The sequence below is a fragment of the Geotrypetes seraphini genome, chromosome 1 (genome assembly GCF_902459505.1).
Source record: "Geotrypetes seraphini chromosome 1, aGeoSer1.1, whole genome shotgun sequence".
In the NCBI taxonomy this organism is placed as follows: Eukaryota; Metazoa; Chordata; class Amphibia; order Gymnophiona; family Dermophiidae; genus Geotrypetes; species Geotrypetes seraphini.
In genome coordinates, this window is record NC_047084.1 from 296,894,798 (window position 1) to 296,913,339 (window position 18,542).

Here is an 18,542-nt window from a genome sequence, read left to right on the forward strand (position 1 = left end):
AAGCAGATGGGCTACGGGTATTGGTATGATTATTAGGATCCTTGTAAGGGCTTAAGTTCTGGGAGAATGGCGTGGAATCTCTAGGGTGAGATGGTGGGGCCAGTCCACCCTAGGTGTAGAGAGTGGAGGTTTGCATGGAGTGGTTGTAGGACCACAGTCTGCATGCACATGACCGTCAGATCCGCCAGCCCCATCCCCTCTGATGTCAATTTCCTGTTCTGGGGCAGAGCTGATGGTTGCCTGCATGCAGACTGCAGCCACTTGATCATTCCACGCTTTCCCAACTGCCTGGAGGGGGGGGGGGTGCTTTGGCCAGAGGAGGGAATGCTCCACCCCAGTCGCCATTAAATCAGGTTCACCACTGCCTAGAATGCAGTTTTGCCACTTCTTTTCAGACTCCAGAGCAGCAGGGGTGTTCTGCTCTAGTTCCTCCCTTCCAGGAAGTTTGCAGGGAAGAGGAGAGTGAGCCTGGAGCAAAGCAGAGAACTGGAACAAAAAGCAATGGAAGTAAGGCGGACAGATTGAGACATCTGGATTTTACTTCCACTAAAAGTAATGGAAGTAAAATCCGGATGTCTCAATTCATACTCCTTTTTCTGGAGCCATAAACTAACCTTAGCCTAATGGTTAGAGTAGTTGAGAACCAGGGAAACCAGGGTTCAAATCCTGCTGCTACTTCTTCTCATCTTGGACAACTCACTTAACCTTTCACCAATGGTATAGTAAGAGAGGGGGTGGTCCACCCCAGATGCCATCTTGGTGAGGGCACAGGCACCTGTCCTCCTCTCTGCCCCCCCCCTCCATGTGTGCGTGTCGCTTCCCTTCCACTGTACCTCTGTAACGTTCCTGGTGTGAGCAGCAACCCCCAATCTACTATCGCGCTAACATCGGCTCTTCCTCTGACATCACTTCCTGGACCTGCGCCTAGGATGTAATGTCAGAGGAAGAGCCGACACTGGTGCAACAGTGGCTGGGGGGTTGATGCTTGCCCCAGGAATGTTACAGAGGTACGGGGGAAAGGAAGCAGCACATGTGTGGCAGGAGCGGGCGGGAAAGTAGCATGTGGAGGTGGGAGGCGGAGAAGAGGGTGGGTGAGGGGCACCTCTCACCCTTGCTATGCCACTGCCTTCCAGACAAACTTAGATTGCAAGCTCTCTGGAGACAGGAAGATACCAACTAGGCCTGAATGTATCCCATCTTGAGCTTGAACTGAAAAATGGCATCAGCTCTAGTTTTTGAGATACAGAACATGTGCTATATACTACTATTCGCTCTGCTCGCCCATTAAAAAATCAGGATATTTTAATGTAGTGTTTAAATGAATATCTTTTAAGCATGAAGGAAACATATTAAAAATTAAAAGAAAAGTGTACAACATGAAAATATACTTATTTCATACCAATAGCACAAGTTTATGATACAAACTTTCCAGTCATTCAACATACAAGAAGCTCCTTTTGTAAGGCTTCTGAGAGTGAGATCTGCCAGGACAATCCCGCATAAGATTCCAACAATAGTCTGCCATCATGTGTGCATCCCATCTTCTTTGGTATCTGGCTTCCATTGCTTTTATGTCTTGGTGAAATCTTCATCTTGCTCTTTGCTTAAGCCACCAAGATTCTCTGGAAAGCGATCTAAGTTATTGTGCAAATAATGGAATTTAACACTCATGTTACAGTCAAGCCTGTTGAAATGAAAGAGCATATCTTCTACTAATTGTGAGTAGTTGTCTGTCTTCTTGTTGCCAAGAACGTTTTTCACAACAAGAACAAATGAAGACCAGGCATATGATTGATTTCATTCATTAATGTTATGAAATGTGGGTCATTTATAAGTTGTCTGATCTGTAGACCATTGAAAATTCATGCCTTCAGTTTTTCCATGGTAAGTTCAGGTAACATATGCACTATGAGGTTCATAATTTAAATTTAACCACGTCTAAAAACCCACCCAAGTCGGCATTTTGACGACCTAAAAGACATGTCTTTCAGCCTATTTTTTGGACATATCTAGGGACATTTTAGGCCTCTGAATACCAATACCACTGTGTGCCCACAGCTAAAATGGGCATATCTGGAAGAGTGGTTAGGGTGGGATGTGGGCCAACTTAAACTTAGTCATCCTGCAGGGATAATCGAAGGTTTTATGAGACTTTCTGGACAAAACTTATATGTTGTGACTTAGACGATGTAAAAACAGGTATAAGTGCCCAAATGGTATCTAAAGTGACCAGATAACTACCACAGAGACAAAGTAAAGACCCCCCCCAACACACTCCCCCAGTGTTCACTGACCTCCTTACACCCCTACAAAGATTTAAATAAAAATGTACATACCGGTACCTGCCTCCAGAACAGAATAGGAAAGCCTAGTAGAGCTGCACACAGGTGTCTTAAATAGCCTGGGGGGTGGGCTAGTAAACCATAGAAAGGAGTCCCATAAGCCACTCTAACCACATTTATGGTGGAACATCTGCACCCTCCCCCCACCTTACTGTACTGCCATATACTGTAGGTGCCACCTGCAGCCATAAGGGCTATTGGGGTTGTAGACAGGTGGGTATAGTGGGTTTGGGGGTATTCTGGGGGGCTCAGCATAACCTATAAGGGAGTTCTGGAGAGATGTTTATGTGGCACCCTTTTTGTGAAGTTCACAAAAGTGCCTTGTAAGGTACCCCACTGCTCTGTTGACATGTCTGGGTGGCCAGTCCATCACAATGCTGGCCCCTCCTATGTCCAAATGGTCTTGTTCTTGGTGTTTGGGACTTGGATGAAATTTTGGTCAAGAATGTGGTATAAAGATAGACATACTGGTAGTCTGGATGAACAATAGTCTGGACGTCCAGATAGATAATTTTCCGAGAATGGGCATTTTACCACTGCTGACTTTGCGCATCTAGTGCAATACGTCCCAATTGGACTTAGACGTATGATTTGATTATGCCCTCCACATGTTCAGTGCACAAACCGTCTTTATTCAAAGCCTTTACAAATTATTTCATCAGTATGATTCTATCTCATGCTACCAAAGGTTTATTGATTACATTTTGTCCTCCAACCACCAATATATTCCCTCGGATGCCAATCTTTTTTTGCCCAATATTCATGTTTGGCTCTCCTATTCCAAAGGCATAAATTCAACCATATCTAAGAAACTAGAGCAATTTTCTGAATCAGCATCCCAAATAACAGGTCAAAAAACCCAAGGCATCAAGAAAATTTTTTTTTTGTTAGCCTGTGTAATTTTTCCCTCCCTCCTTTTTCCCATTTTTGTCTGTTCATGGGTTTTGTCTGTTTATTGCTTTTAGAAATGATCCCTTTTGCTTTTATATTGTAAAACAGGGGTCAACAACCTCCAGTCCATGGCCCACTAGCGGGCCGCGGCCATCTGACTGCTGGGCTACGAGAGATCCCCTTGCGCAACATCTTTCCATCTCTCCTTCCCATCCCACACAGCAGAACCCCACCGACCCTCCCACTGCAAGGCCGACATACGTCCGCTCCAAACAGCAGCAGCGGCAGCACTGAACAGGCTGCTTTGCTGTCTTCCCCGCTGGGGCCTTTCCTCTGCCGCCGCGTCACTGATAACATCTGTTTATTGAAGGAGAGGGGAAGGAGATATACTAGAGGCGAGGCCGGGATTATGGCCTATTGCTGCCAGCAGAGGCAGAAGTGCAGGGGGCATGACAGAAGTTTGTCTAGGGCATTAGATACTCTTGTGCTGATCCTGAATTATCCTCCCAATGCCTGTTCTGTCTGCACTTTGTGCAAGAATGAATTGATATTCCTTTATATGTGCACTAGAGCTTCTACTTACAAAATATATAACTTGCAGCTGGATACCTTATTGTTTAGTCACCTTATTCACAAAGAAAGAAAAGGAGATAAAAGTTTTGAGGTCAATTTTCAACAAAATTTATTAAGAGTAAAGTAGGAATAGCTTCTACCCAGATCAGTCCTGCTCCACAGATCCATATCCAGAATTTCAGCAGCATTAACCAAATAATGCCGCTGAAAATCCAGACAGACCACTTCACCACTATTTGGATACTCCTGATGTATCTGAAGGCAGAGTTCCCACTTATTTATTTATTTAATTTGTTTCCTATCCCGTTGTCCCGAAAGAGCTCAGAATGGGTTACAGGTTTAAACATACTTGATTTCAGTACAAGTTTACGATATAAGATTTTATCCTAACGTGGCACATACTAGGGGGTCTGATATTAATATACATAATATACAGTTTACGGTTATAATTTGCCATTGTTATCCTCATAGTACAATTTTTATCCTAATTTGACACATATGAACAGTTTACAGGTTAGATTTGCCATAGTTATAGTGCAAGATTTAACAATATAAGTTTTCCTTACGTTACGCATACTGGTTCTGGTACCAATATACATTTCTTTGTAGTCCATGGGTCAAGGGCAGGGAGTTAGGTGAAGAGGTATGTTTTTTTGCTTTTCTAAAGTTGAGGAGTCCTTCAAGGGATCTCATCTGCGGAGGCAGTCTATCCAAGTGGCTCGGTATGAAGTGGGAGTAGGACCATCGTTTAATGGTTTGCAGGTGAAGGGCATCACTAGGGAGTGTTTTGAGGCATTTTTCATCCTGGGAGTGAAGGGACCGGTTAGGCACATACAGAGGAAGTTTAACCATCACTGGCTAGCAGTGATTTTCAGTCCATTGACCAGGTAAGTACCCAGATAAAGCTAAGCAAAAAAAACCAATCTTACTTTTACTCTAATATTGGTCCATCTTCTATGCTGCATACAACCAGTGCCTGAATAAGTTACACACAAATATTCATCACCTCCTGCTGTCTGTATACTGACACTGACTATCTGGGTATAAAATTACGTATAAAATATGTATTCGCCTCATCTATGGCCTGAAGAAATGGGAACACATCACCCCGTTCTACCACCAACTTCACTGGCTGCAATTCGAATCCAGAGTTCTTTTCAAGTTCGCATCCTTCTGCTACAAATCGATAAATGGCCTTTCGCCAAGATACATCACCCCCCACTTTAACCTTTACTGCACCAACAAGAAACCTCGCAGAATTCAGCTGTTCGCCTTCCCTTCGCTAAAGCTTTGTCAACTCAAAAGATTCCTAGATAAAACCCTCGCCTTCCAAGCAGCCAAGCTGAACCCATGGCTATCCCAAATGATATTCGAGGCCCCCACCTACCTCGACTTCAAAAAATCACTCAAAACCTACCTTTTCAGCAAACAAGACCCTTAACCGACCCTTCAGATAATCTCAGGGTCCCTTGCTCGGCTCATCTCCTCCTTCATGACAGCTCCTATCTCCCCCTGCTTCTTCTACCCTCTTCCTTCTTCATCTGCCAAGTTTGGCTAAATTTGTTGTAAATCCGATAAATTTGTTGTAAATCTTCCTTCTTCATCTGCCAAGTTTGGCTAAATTTGTTGTAAATCCGATAAATTTGTTGTAAATCTACATGTCTATGCGGATCCTAATCTAATTAATGTAAACCGCCTAGAACTCGCTGAGTATGGCGGTATATAAGAATAAAATAATAATAATAATTATTATTATTTTATACAAGGGAAGGTTATTGAATTAATATGTGTATTTGTGCTGTTATTAATTAGTCAATGGTGAGTGGGTTATAATGATTGATCAGATATGTCTGTAAGATGAATGTGCTTTTATTGTTTTATTATGTTTATTTACTGTCAATATTTGGAAAATCAATAAAGTTATATAAAAAAAAAGAAGAAAAGAAACTGTCATATTGTTTGGTTTCGTTGAACAAAAAAGAGTTTTCCACTTTATCATTTTCCAGGAGCATGAGCTGGTAAAACGTAGGAATGAGGCAGACTTACTGCAGGATCTAACTCTTTCACTTCCCAAATCTTTCCACCTTAAAACAAACCATTCCATGTTATTTATATCATATGAAAGTATTTTTATTTTGTCAGCAATAAAAGCAAAAGTTCAAAAAATGCTGCATGTTCCACTCTAAACTCCTTCCTGCCAGATCGCTGTATATCTCACTTCCTTTTCTTTTCTTTTTTTTTTAAATTATTTATTTATTCTCCACACCATTTTCAAAAAAATTTATTTATTAATTTATCGTTTTTCAATAACATATCAAGTATCCACTTGTACAGAAAGGTAAAGTTAAGTAGAAAATAAAATACAATACAATACAAATGGTTATCTGCTTATGTAGCTTAACTTTAACTCAAGTCCTCAAAAATAAAGAGACCAATATGTAGAATCAGTGAGAATTATAATAAGAAATTACAAAACAAAAAAAAATGAAGACTAAAGATTGTATTAGCTGAGGAAGGAGATCAATCAATTACAGAATACTCATATACCCCCTCCTTTTTTCAGGCGAGCCGCAGACAAGAAAGTTGTAAGTTGGCTAGGATTTAAAAAAACACCATATTTTTGCATTTGATACAATATCACACATTTGCATGGGTGACGAAGAAAAAAGGTCACCCCAAGAGCAATAACACCTGGTTTTAACAAAAATTCACGTCGACATTTTTGTGTATCTCGTGTCTCTACACCATTTTAAACTCTCTTTTAGCACTTCCTGTTCTATTTTTGCTCTATTCCGCCTCTTTTCCATTTTTGTCTTATCTTCCCTAGCATCTCTGTATATTCTATTTCAGCTTTCACTTGTCTTTGCTAAATCTCCAATCTGTTCCTTTGCACTCTTCCTTGATCTCTTTCCAACCTTTCTTCTTCTTACTACTACTACAATTTATCATTTCTATAGCACTAAAAGGCATATGTATCGCTGTACATTTGCCTTTAATGCATCTTCTTTCCTTCTTACTTACTGGTTAACAAGACTAAGAATGTTCTAATGCCCCTGTATCGCTCCATTGTGCGACCTCATCTGGAGTATTGCCAATTCTGGTCTCCTTATCTCAAGAAAAACACTTCTTCCTTAGGGGTCCAAGATGTTTAGTACATGATGTGTCAGGAACCAATGGAATAATCATACAAAATCTCCAATAAAAACAGGCAGAAAAGCGCTGGACTTTGTGTTATTCAGTGCAGTGCTTTAGACAGGAGAGGTTTTCCGCCTGTTTTTTATTGGAGATTTTGTATGATTATTCCATTGGTTCCTGAAACATCATGTACTAAACATCTTGGACCCCTGAGGAAGAAGTGTTTTTCGAAACACAGATCATGTTGGGTCCAGTATGGATGACAAGAATCATTTTTTGGATACAATCATTTTATTGATTTTTTAAATATAAATATATGATTTTATGACTTTTATTGAATAAATTCTTGCACCTTGTACATTTTCTGAAGTTTTGTTCTGGTTTCCTGCTTTGCATCTTTACTGCACTTCCTGTTGGTTTCTTTTTGTTTTTGCCTTAAGTATTTTACCTCAATATTTAATGCTACAGTAAAGGTGTACACTTGTATGTTCACTCTACAGACAATTTCTTTCAGCTGCTGTGCTCTTTTCTACAGATTCAGCGTTGGGGAGGGGCTGTGATTGTATGCCACCAACCAATGAAAACAATAATAATATGCACCATTTGCAAAGAGGGCTCACTAGTTTCATATAATGCGCATTCTTTACTATATGAACTTGCGGACTATTACACACTCGTTTGAAAAGAGGACTCACTATTTTCAAACAGTACACGGTCTTTACTGATAGTGCATTCATGTGTGCACACATGCATCTAAATGCCAATATTCGGCCTTTGCTGTTCCGTAAATACCCACTTAACTTGCATAGTGTATATTTGCAAGGGAGCATATGTTTATGTTTATTTAAGATTTAGTATACCGCTCCTGCATTTTACTGACCTAAGCGGTTTACAAAATATCAAACTATAAAGAAATTAGGTACTTGAGAAAAACTACCCTATCTGTCCCAAAGGCTCACAATCTAGCTACCGTACAGTACTTGATAAACTAAAAAAAATATATAATAACAACATATAATACATTTGCAAGATCAATAATCAAAGAAATAGAAATAATGAAAGAAGATAAAAATTTAAAAATAAAATAAAACAAATTTAAGAGATAGAAAAGTCTTTGAAGCGGCCTGATAGCAAACAGTCATATTTTAGTGCAGGTCTTAATACAACTCCCGGCATAGTACACTTTACAGATCTGTCACTGGCAGAGCTTGAGATCATCAAAGAAATTAACATTTCTAAAACATATCTACTGATACTGTTATATGAAATAAATAAATCCAAATCAACACGAATCAGTACAAATTAATACAAATATAAGGCAGATTGTGGTCCCCATTCCATTATTCAATTCGGGAGAGCCATTTGAAAAAATGTGCTTTTAGATGTCTCTTAAAATTTTGAAATGAATCATCTTCCTTCCTTAACTCTACTGGTAAATTGTTCCACAATATTGGAACCAAGTAGAAAAAATGGAGCATATACATGGAGCATGGGTGTGGGCTCAGATTTGCATATATAGATTATAAAATGCTAAGCGCGCATACGCACTCTCACCGCGTGTTCCCTGAGATCTGATCTGTCAGGATGTGCTGGCAAGAGTGCGCATGTGCTCTTACTACATCACCACAGCACCGCGCTGCCCCTTCACAACGCCAGCCACAACGGTGATGTCCTTTGGGTGGCTCGGCGGCGGGTTGGAGACAGTGCCGATCCTCAGGTCCCCCTCCCCCCCAAGCCATCAAGAGGAGGGTTGCAGGCGGCCCGGCTACTTCAGAGATTATGGTAAAGTGGGCCGGCCTCCCCTCCCATGTGTGTCCCCTTCCTGACAGCGTTCACATGGCGGAATCCTCCTTCTGATAATTCCCCAATGCTGGCAGGGATTGACAGGGGGAGACTGCGAGAAGGACGGGACGATCCAGGCTGCGAAAAACCCAAGCCCCCCTCCCGCTGCACTCCAACACTCCCCCCCAGTTCAGCCGTAGATGAGGTAAGAAACGCCTCCTTCTCTCTCCCCCAACCCGCAGCCGACAGAGCCCCCGATCTGAGTGGAAGGACGTGGCGAGAGAGAGACTGGGAGGGGGGTTAACACAGCAAAGATGTAAAACTTCCCCAGAGCCGAAACCGAAACAAAACGCTGATGAAGGTAAGCAGAATTCGGGCCGGGATACCCTGGCACTCTTGCATCACTTTGGACGATGGGGAGGGGGGAGACTTCTTAAAAAAAGAAAAAAAGGTTTGTTGGAGGGACCTTCGATCCTCGGCCATCTCTGCCTCTTCAGATTTTTTTGTTTCGTTTTGGCCCGCTCTTCCCTTTCTTTTGCCACTTTCCCCCTTTTGTGAGGGATTCCTAAAAGAAGACAGACAGGCAGACAGTGGAAGAAAGACAGACAGACAGGGGGCCAGGGAGAGAGACAGAAAGAAAGACAGACAGGGGGAGAGAGACAGAAAGAAAGAAAGACAGACAGATAGGGGGAAGGGAGAGCGACAGAAAGAAAGACAGACAGGGGGCCAGGGAAAGAGATAGAGATTATGGTAAAGTGGGCCAGCCTCCCATCCCATGTGTGTCCCCCCTCCTGACAGCGTTCACATGGTGGAATCCTCCTCTGATAATTCCCCAAAGCTGGCAGGGATTGACCGGGGGAGGCTGCGAGAAGGACGGGACGAAAGAAAGAAAGGCAGACAGAAAGAAAGAAAGGGGGCAGGGAGAGAGACAGAAAGAAAGAAAGAAAGAAAAAGAAAGAAAGAAATGCCTAAGTCTACACATCTATTCTAGCACCCGTTAATGTAACGGGCTAAAAAACTAGTATAGATTATATAATACTATGATATATGCACATATTTTCTGAATTTAGGTGCCAACATACCAGTTCTATGACTGGCATAAGTCCTCATGCCTGCGTACGTACCCAGTTAGGCTTGTGTTCTAATGAAAAGTAGGCGCCTACATTACTTTATAGAACAGGATCTTATCAGGCACTCTCTGGATGCCTAATTTTAGGTACTATGATATTGTAATGGGCTTATGCAGATGAGAAATACAACAAATTCAGTAAACAATGTGTCTCTGTATTAAAAGAGTTGATGAATTACATTCTGAAGTGGAACCTGAAATGTGAAAACTGGAAAAGAGGTTGTTAGTTTGCTAATACTTTCTAGAAAATTACTTGTTCTCAGTTTGAGATGAGGAAGGTCTTTCTTTTCATACATCAAAATATTACTGATGCATCTGCTCCAGAGCACTGCATGCTGGTATGGACTTATTGACTGTTCTGTGTCTACAATTTGGGCACATGAGCATCTCCAAGAGTTCTATCAGGTAAGCCTTCAGTATATTGTATATTACAATATACTGAAAACTGAACACCTTGGCCATGTCCTGTTAGAGGCTAAAGTTGTATCTTCTCAATAAGGGATCAAATTATCATAATTAAGTCTTTGATATATAAGTGGTATGTAGTTGCACAGTAATTACATGCGCCTGTGGATGCTTTAGTAATTATAATTTCTTTTGAGCTACAAAAACAAGTATCAGGTATGTCATTAAATACTTAATCCCCCATGGAGGGTGTGAGTTAGTGATGACAAGGTTTGTTTGTAAGAGGCTGGAGCAAAAGTGAGATAATTGGAAGATGGAAGTTGAAAAGTAAAACCAGAAGATGAGATCAACATCATTGAACTTTATCATCCAGAAGTTGTAAAAGAAAGTTATTCCAAAGAGAATGAGAAAAGTGGGGGAGAAATAATTAGGAGATATTATTGTCTTGTGACACGAGTCACGTTTCCATCACAGTGGAACGAATATACCTTGCCAAATTTGGAACAAAGGAGAAGATGGTAGGGGACTGAGTTTCAGCTACAGAAGGAAAGTGTTTTGATCTTAAAGCAGTCTTCCTGTACCCATCCTGAAAACTACTACTTATATAGCACTGAAAGGCGTACACAGTAGAGAATGACACGGTGAGAAAATTCATCACCGTTCCCGTCCCCGCGGATAACCGTGGGAAAGCATTCCTCGCCATTCTTTAGTATCCATCTCAAACTCAGTCCTTCTACACCAGCGTTCTTCAATGCAAGGCTTGAGGGCCAGTGGCTGGGCTCATTCATACTCTGATTCTTCCCTCTCTCCTTAAAGAATGACATGGAGATGGTTCCCCGCGGTTATCCGCGGGGATGGGAACGGTGATTAATTTTCTCACCGTGTCATTCTCTAGTACACAGCGCCATTCATTTTGACATTTATAGACAGGCCCTGCTCAGTAGAGCTTACACTCTAACTTGGACAGACAGATGTGACATATAGGGTTGGGGATGCAGAATCCAAGGTAAAAGGAGTTAGGAGTTGAAAGAACTCTCAAAGAGGTGAGCTTTTAACTGGTCCTTGAACACTGCCAGAGACAGAGCCCGCCGTAGGGATTCGGGCAGCTTGTTCAAGTTTCAAGTTTATTTAAATTTGATAAATCGCTTATTACATACTAAGCGAGTAACATTAAAATATAAGATAGATCTAGAGTTCATTATACAACTTTAAAAGGGGTTAAAAACAAACTGACAGAACAAACAGACTCGGATACATAAGGGAAAGGAAGAGGAAGAGAAGACAGTTACAATATTGATATTTTTCATAATTGGGAAGAAAAGAAAAACCAAATAAGGGAAAAACATATGGAATAGGATAAAGATTGTTAGAAATGAATTATTTAAACATTAAATGCATCTCTAAATAGAAAAGTTTTTAAATTATTTTTGAATCTGCTGAGATCTTTAACTTCTCTTATGTATAAAGGCAAGGTGTTCCAGGTTAAAGGGGCCATTACAGAATATATATCGTGACGTCTGGTTCCAAGCGTATGGCGCAGTAAGGCAGAAGGGACAAAGTCTGGAGTTGGCAGTTGAAGAGAAGGGCACAGATAGGAGGGAATTACCAGCTGAGTGGAACTCACAGGGTGTGAGTGGGGTGTGGAGATCATAGGGAAGATAAGTAAAGAGAGATAATTAACTGGATAACTCCGTACTAACTGGATTTGCAGAATATGTACAATGAATATGTATGAGATAAATTTGCATGTGCCAAGTCTTTAGTACTTGTAGATTTAACCTGCACATTTGAAAATTCCACTAGCTGTGAGGTTCCCAGGACAGGTCTGGGAAGCCCTGGAAGAGTTTCCTTGAGAATTTTATCTCAGCACTTAATACAGTAATACAGTAATACAGTAAAGGTTCACTTCAAGAAGAGTTTTTCCAGTTACTGTGTTCCTTTCCATAGACTCTACATTAGGGATAGACTCTCATTTGCAATGACTTAGGAAATGTCAACATATCCCTTGTCATTAGCAAACAGAAACAAGCAGAGAAAAAAAACAAACAAACCCCACACCATTTTGTGGTGCACTGTTTTTAAAGAGGGCACACAGTCGTATTTTCAAATAGGAGCAACCTAAGGAAATTCTTCTTCAAGGATAGGGTGGTGAATATGTGGAACTGCCTTCCTGGTATAGGTATTTATTTATTTATTTTTTCAATCTTCTATACCATTTAGCAATGGGGGATTAAGTGACATGCCTGGGAGCTGTGTGGGTCTGAACTAGAGAGTTGCACAGGGACAAAAATCCCACCCATCCCCGCCAGGATCCTCTCCGTCCCCACCCGTCCCCATCAGGATCCTCTCCGTCCCCACCCGTCCCCGCAAGGAATTACCTCCATCCCCGCCCGTCCTCATAAAAAGCAGCAATTACTTCTGACATGATCATCAATTCCACAGTTTCTTTTGTGTTTGCGCTGTTGTTTTCCTTGTGGAATCTCTTTGGTGGAACTCATTTTTGTTTTCTGTTCAGGTAATTAACTTATAAACCCCCTCTTTTACTAAGGCTGATGTGTCCATTATATTATATGGACGAACCCTGCTTCCAAAGCCTTCCATCCCCGTGGGAGTCCCATTGGCTAGAGGGGGGTCCCCGTGGGAGTCCTGTGGGCCAGAGGGGGGTCCTCATGGGAGTCCCGTGGATTAGGGGGGGATTCCCGCGGGAACCCCGTGGGAATTCCCACGATCCCCGTTCCCGTGCAGATCTCTAGTTTGAACTCACAACCTCAGGGTGCTGAGGCTGTAGCTTTAACCCAGTGGTTCCCAAACCTGTCCTGGAGGACCCCCAGGCCAGTCGGGTTTTCAGGATAGTCCTAATGAATATGCATGAGAGAGATGTGCATATAATGGAGGTGCCAGGCATGCAAATCTGCTCCATGCATATTCATTAGGGCTAACCTAAAAACTCGACCGGCCTGGGGGTCCTCCAGGACAGGTTTGGGAACCACTGCTTTAACCACTGCATTACACAAAGACTATTGTACATCTGAATTCATGAAAATTTGTGTCAAGCAGAGAGGCTTACTAAAGCCACAGCAAAAATGGCTAAGCATGCCCTTACTATGGGTCTTTGCTGCGTGCCAAGGCCACTTTTGCTGCAGCCAGAAATAGACAAGTTTTTTTCATTTTCCTAATTAATGACCACATGCTAATTTTGCTATTAGTGTATTGCCATTACAAAAATTGCCACGTAAGTCCCTACTGTCACCTATTTTGTAGGCAATAAGAATTGCTTCCATCGATCTGTGGTCCAAACATTGATATTGACTAGACTGGATTATTGTAACATGCTTTACTTTGGTTTGACTAAGATGAAATATAAATCCTTGCAGCTATTGATGAACTCTGCAGCAAGGCTATTACTGATATACCTAAGTCTGAACATATTACTCCAGTTTTGAAACAATCTCATTGGTTTCCAGTACAACAGCGAATACATTTCACAGTGCTTTCGACTGTGCACCGAGTTTTATATTCATCTGTTCCATTATGTTTTCAAAGTCTCTGAAAAATCTATCAACCAGGTAGAAAGTTAGGTCCGAGGGAGGGATGAGGTTGGTTTCTGACAAGGAAGATAGGAGTTCATTATTTAAGATTGAAGGTGTCCATGTTCTGCATAGCTTGAGTAAAATTTTAGAACTCTTCCTGGAACTTTGAGACCATGTATGGACCACTTAATTTTTAACAAAATGCTGAAAACTCAATTGTTCTTGGATGCTTTCATGTAATATATGACGGGAGGACATTGACCTCGATATGGCTATTGTAAGAAGCTGAGATTGAGAGAGGTAGAAGAAGGAGGATTTCAAATTTGGTACAGTAACTTTATAACATCATGTTACTGAGAGATGTAAACATTACTGTTTTTATTAAAATCTGAGCTGTATATTGTTTGTATGCGTATTATGTCTTAAATTTAAGCGGTCTATACATTTTTTAAAATAAATAAATAATCCCATTCCAATCAAATAGCACATGGCAATGACTCATGTAGATGGCCATATGGTCTTTGCCTACCTTCATTTTCTTCTGTTTATATATGCATGTGCAAATCATTGCATGTTCTTTTGAAAAGAGGACATGCTATTTGCAATATTATTGTCCCTGAAATGCAAATGAGGGCTAACAAACAAAAGGAACAATGTTGTAAAAGATACAGGAAAGAAAATGAAACAAAACATTTTCAGTCAACTTTATTACAAAAATGTGTCACAGGTTTACTTATCACCAACTCAAGGCCAGTCTTCTGAGAGTCTGGATACTCTTCCTAGAATAGACTAGCACTGACTTTGAGGAACAAAGAGGTATTTTAAATGAAAACCTCACAGCAACAATCTTAATGAATATTCACCAAGCTGGTAAAACAACCATTACATATAAAGATTGGACCAATTCATTTGTATAAATGAATTGGCACTATGGCCTTGAGTTGGTGATATTACAGGTTTACTTATCCAAAGTCCATCAAGCATTTTGAGATTTCGTGGTGCTAAAGCTTTATTGTTTTAAATATAACTAACTATTTTAGCAGCATTAGAGCTTTTAATGTGATGTAGTGACACACTTTCTAATCCTAAGTACACAGCAGAAGTACACAGCTTGTGTCACCCTCTGTGACAAATCAGCAACAGACTGAACGGCTGATAAATAAAATGTGCACAACTTTGCAAATGGGGTTTTGCATGCTAAAACACCTCACAGTGCACATACAGTTATTTATTTATACCAGTTCTTGCTTTACTGTACAGAAACATCAAACATACTGTAAATAAATCTCAATTTAGGCAACTGATTAGTTAAATTCAAAAATTCAGTGAACAAAAGCGACATTGCTGACATGACAGATGTAAGTAACACCCACCTACTATTTTTAACAGAAACAAATCATTTACCATCAGTCCAAAATCAGCAACAAAAACAGTTGGAGCTCTTCCACCTATCTCTTTCCAACTACAGTTAAACCTTGGATTGCAGGTAACTTGGTTTGCGAGTGTTTTGCATTTGATTAAATTTTAACTTGATATACAAGCAATACCTTGCAATACAAGTACATACAGTATACACACATCACAACTGAGCCGATGATTCTTCTCTCTCTGACGCTGCAGGAGTGTAGTGACTGTTCTAAACGAGTTCGTGCGGTATTCTGTATGAAAGTTTTTGGGTTGTGGAACGAATCGTCTGAGTTTCTATTATTTCCTATGGGGAAATTCGCTTTGATATATGAGTGCTTTGGATTACAAGCATGCTTCTGGAACAAATTATGCTTGCAAACCAAAGTTTGACTGTAGTTGAAAAAAAATTGCAGTACTAAAATTACAACCCTTCCCCCCAAAAAAAAAATCATGATGTAATATTCAAAATTGTAATTTCCAAAGATTACAGAAAATGTAAACTCCTTCAGTTTATCCATAATCATCCAAATAGGCTTTGATAGGGAATTCCACTTTTGAACTGTAATGGCTAATTTTACCCTATTTACCCCTTCTTCTATTAAACTGCGCTAGCAGCTTTTAGCACAGAGAGCTGCGCTGAATGGCCCGTGCTGCTCCCAACGCTCATAGGAACTCTATGAGCGTCAGGAGCAGCGTGGGCCATTCAGTGCGGCTCCCCGCACTAGAAACTACTAGCGCAGTTTAATAGAAGAGGGAGGTTAGTGTTTTAGTAGGTGAAAAGCCATTTGCAAAGTTTTCTGCATTTGCAATGAGTAAAATTTTGGGCTTAGGGCTCCTTTTACGAAGCCGTGTTAGTGGTTTAACGCATGTAATAGCGCGCGCTAAACTGTCAGCCCTGCTAGATGCTAACGCCAGCATTGAGCTGGCATTAGTTCGAGCCATGTAGCGTGGGTTTAGCGTGCGCTAAAAAGCTGCGTTTGCTAAAACTGCTAATGCGGCTTCGTAAAAGGAGCCCTTAGTCTTCTGCATCTTAAATGTTATCCATTTAATAGCTAATGGGCTGATGTGTTGCAACATCAGGCAAAACAGCTCAGTAATCATTAGTGTACAATTAAACTGTCTGAAAAATTGAGTTTGCCGTCTAAATTTTACAAAATGTATAAAACCCTGCACCTCTTAGAGGCGATTTTGCTTCAATTTCCTGTTGCAAAATTTCACATACAGTTTTTCCACTGAATTTATTTTATATAGAAGTCATAGCAGACAACGGGGTTCTTCAGTGTAAACCGCCTAAAAATTGTCTGATTGTGGCGGCATAGAAAAATAAAGTTATGTTATGTTATATGTTATAATCAAAAAATAAAGACGTCCAAAAACGGTCACAAATCAACACTAGAACTGATTTTCGAACCCATCTTTCTGGATGTCTTGCAAGGTATTCTAGCTGCTGTATGTCCAAAGATCTAGGAGGAGTGTTTAGAGGCGTGTTATGGACGGGTTTTGGGCATTCTTAGACTTGAACATCTTGAACCTAATCAAACCTTGAACCTAATCAAACCTAATCAATGAAGGTAGGCAAAGACCATATGGCCATCTACATGAGTCATTGCCATGTGCTATTTGATTGGAATGGGATTATTTATAAAGGGTTTCAAACTCAAACCCTTTGCAGGGCCACATTTTGGATTTGTAGGTACTTGGAGGGCCTCAGAAAAAAATAGTTAATGTCTTATTAAAGAAATGACAATTTTACATGAGGTAAAACTCTTTATAGTTTATAAATCTTTCCTTTTGGCTAAGTCTTAATAATAATTTTGTAATTTATAGCTAAAGAGACGTGATCAATAAACTGTTTTATTTTACTTTTGTGATTATGATAAACATACTGAGGGCCTCAAAATAGTACCTGGCAGGCCGTATGTGGCCCCCAGGCCACGAGTTTGAGACCACTGCTTAGATGGAACTTAGCCATTCTGAGCTAGACCTGTTTTAAAAGTGTCTAAGTGCCAAAAAAGATACCCAGACTAACCAGATATCTACTGGAGAGATTAATTCATGACCCTGCACACTCTCCCAATGGTCACTAACCCCTTCCCACCCCCCAAAAAACTGAATGAAATGGTATATACCTATCTCTAGAATGGTGGCAAGTCAAATACGTGCAAGACAAATGCGCGTGGACAATTGCGTGCAGACAAGTCAAAAACACCTAGAACAAGACCTGTTGGACATGGGAGGGGTCTGCAAAGTGATAGATTAAATACCCAGACAGGGCACCTAAATAGTGGGGTACCTTACAGGGCACTGCTGTGAACTTCACAAAAAGGGTGCCAAGCTCCCTTATAGGTCACGGAAAGCCCCCCAAAACACCTCCAGAATCCCCTAGATACACTTATATGCCAGTACAAAAGGGTTTTGGGGGTGTACAGGGGAGTGCACATGTTTCAGTAACAATGCAGTGATTACAGGGGCTTATGGGCATGGGGCCTCCTCTCCATGGGTCCCTAACCCACCCCCAAGACGACTTAAGCCGCCTCTGTGCAGGATGACTAGGCTTTCCTATACCAGGCTGCCAGGTGATGATGTTCTGGAGGCTGAATTTTAAAGGTGTGATTATGATTTTTATGGGGTTGGGGGGGGGTTTGGTGATCAATGGGGTAGTATGTAGGGGTCTGTATTATGTGTTTGCAGTGCTTATCTGGTGACTTTAGGTGGGTTTTTGGACTTAGACCATGTTTTAAATGGTTCATAGACAAAACCGTCGAAGACAAAGGTGCGCGCCGACAACTGAGCGCAAGACGGAAGCGCGCACCAAAGAAAAAGAGTGTTTTTAGGGGCTCTGACGGGAGTTTTGTTGGGGAACCCCCCACTTTACTTAATACAGATCGCGACGGCGTTGTGGGGGGTTTGGGGGGTTGTAATCACCCTCATTATACTGTAAACTTAACTGTTTCCCTGTTTTTTAGGGAAAAAGTGAAGTTTTCAGTAAAATGTGGGGTGTTACAACCCCCCAAACCCCCCACAATGCCCCCACAACGCGGCGCGATCTGTATAAAGTAAAGTGGGGGGCCCTTTAAAACAGTCATTTTCTTCGGCGCGCGCCTCTGCGTTGCGCTCAATTGTCTGCGCGCACCTTTGTCCCGGCGCACTTTTGACCTGACACCGTTTTAAATGGTCTAAATCACAACGTCCAAGTTCTCCATGTATAACTTGGTTATACATGCATACATGCAGTACAACTAAGTCTAAGCTTGCCCACGTCCCGCCCAAATCCTGCCCTCGACACTCCTCCTGACACGCCCCATTTAGCTATGGTCGGTCAGCGGCACTATGAAGGCCTAGGTCGTT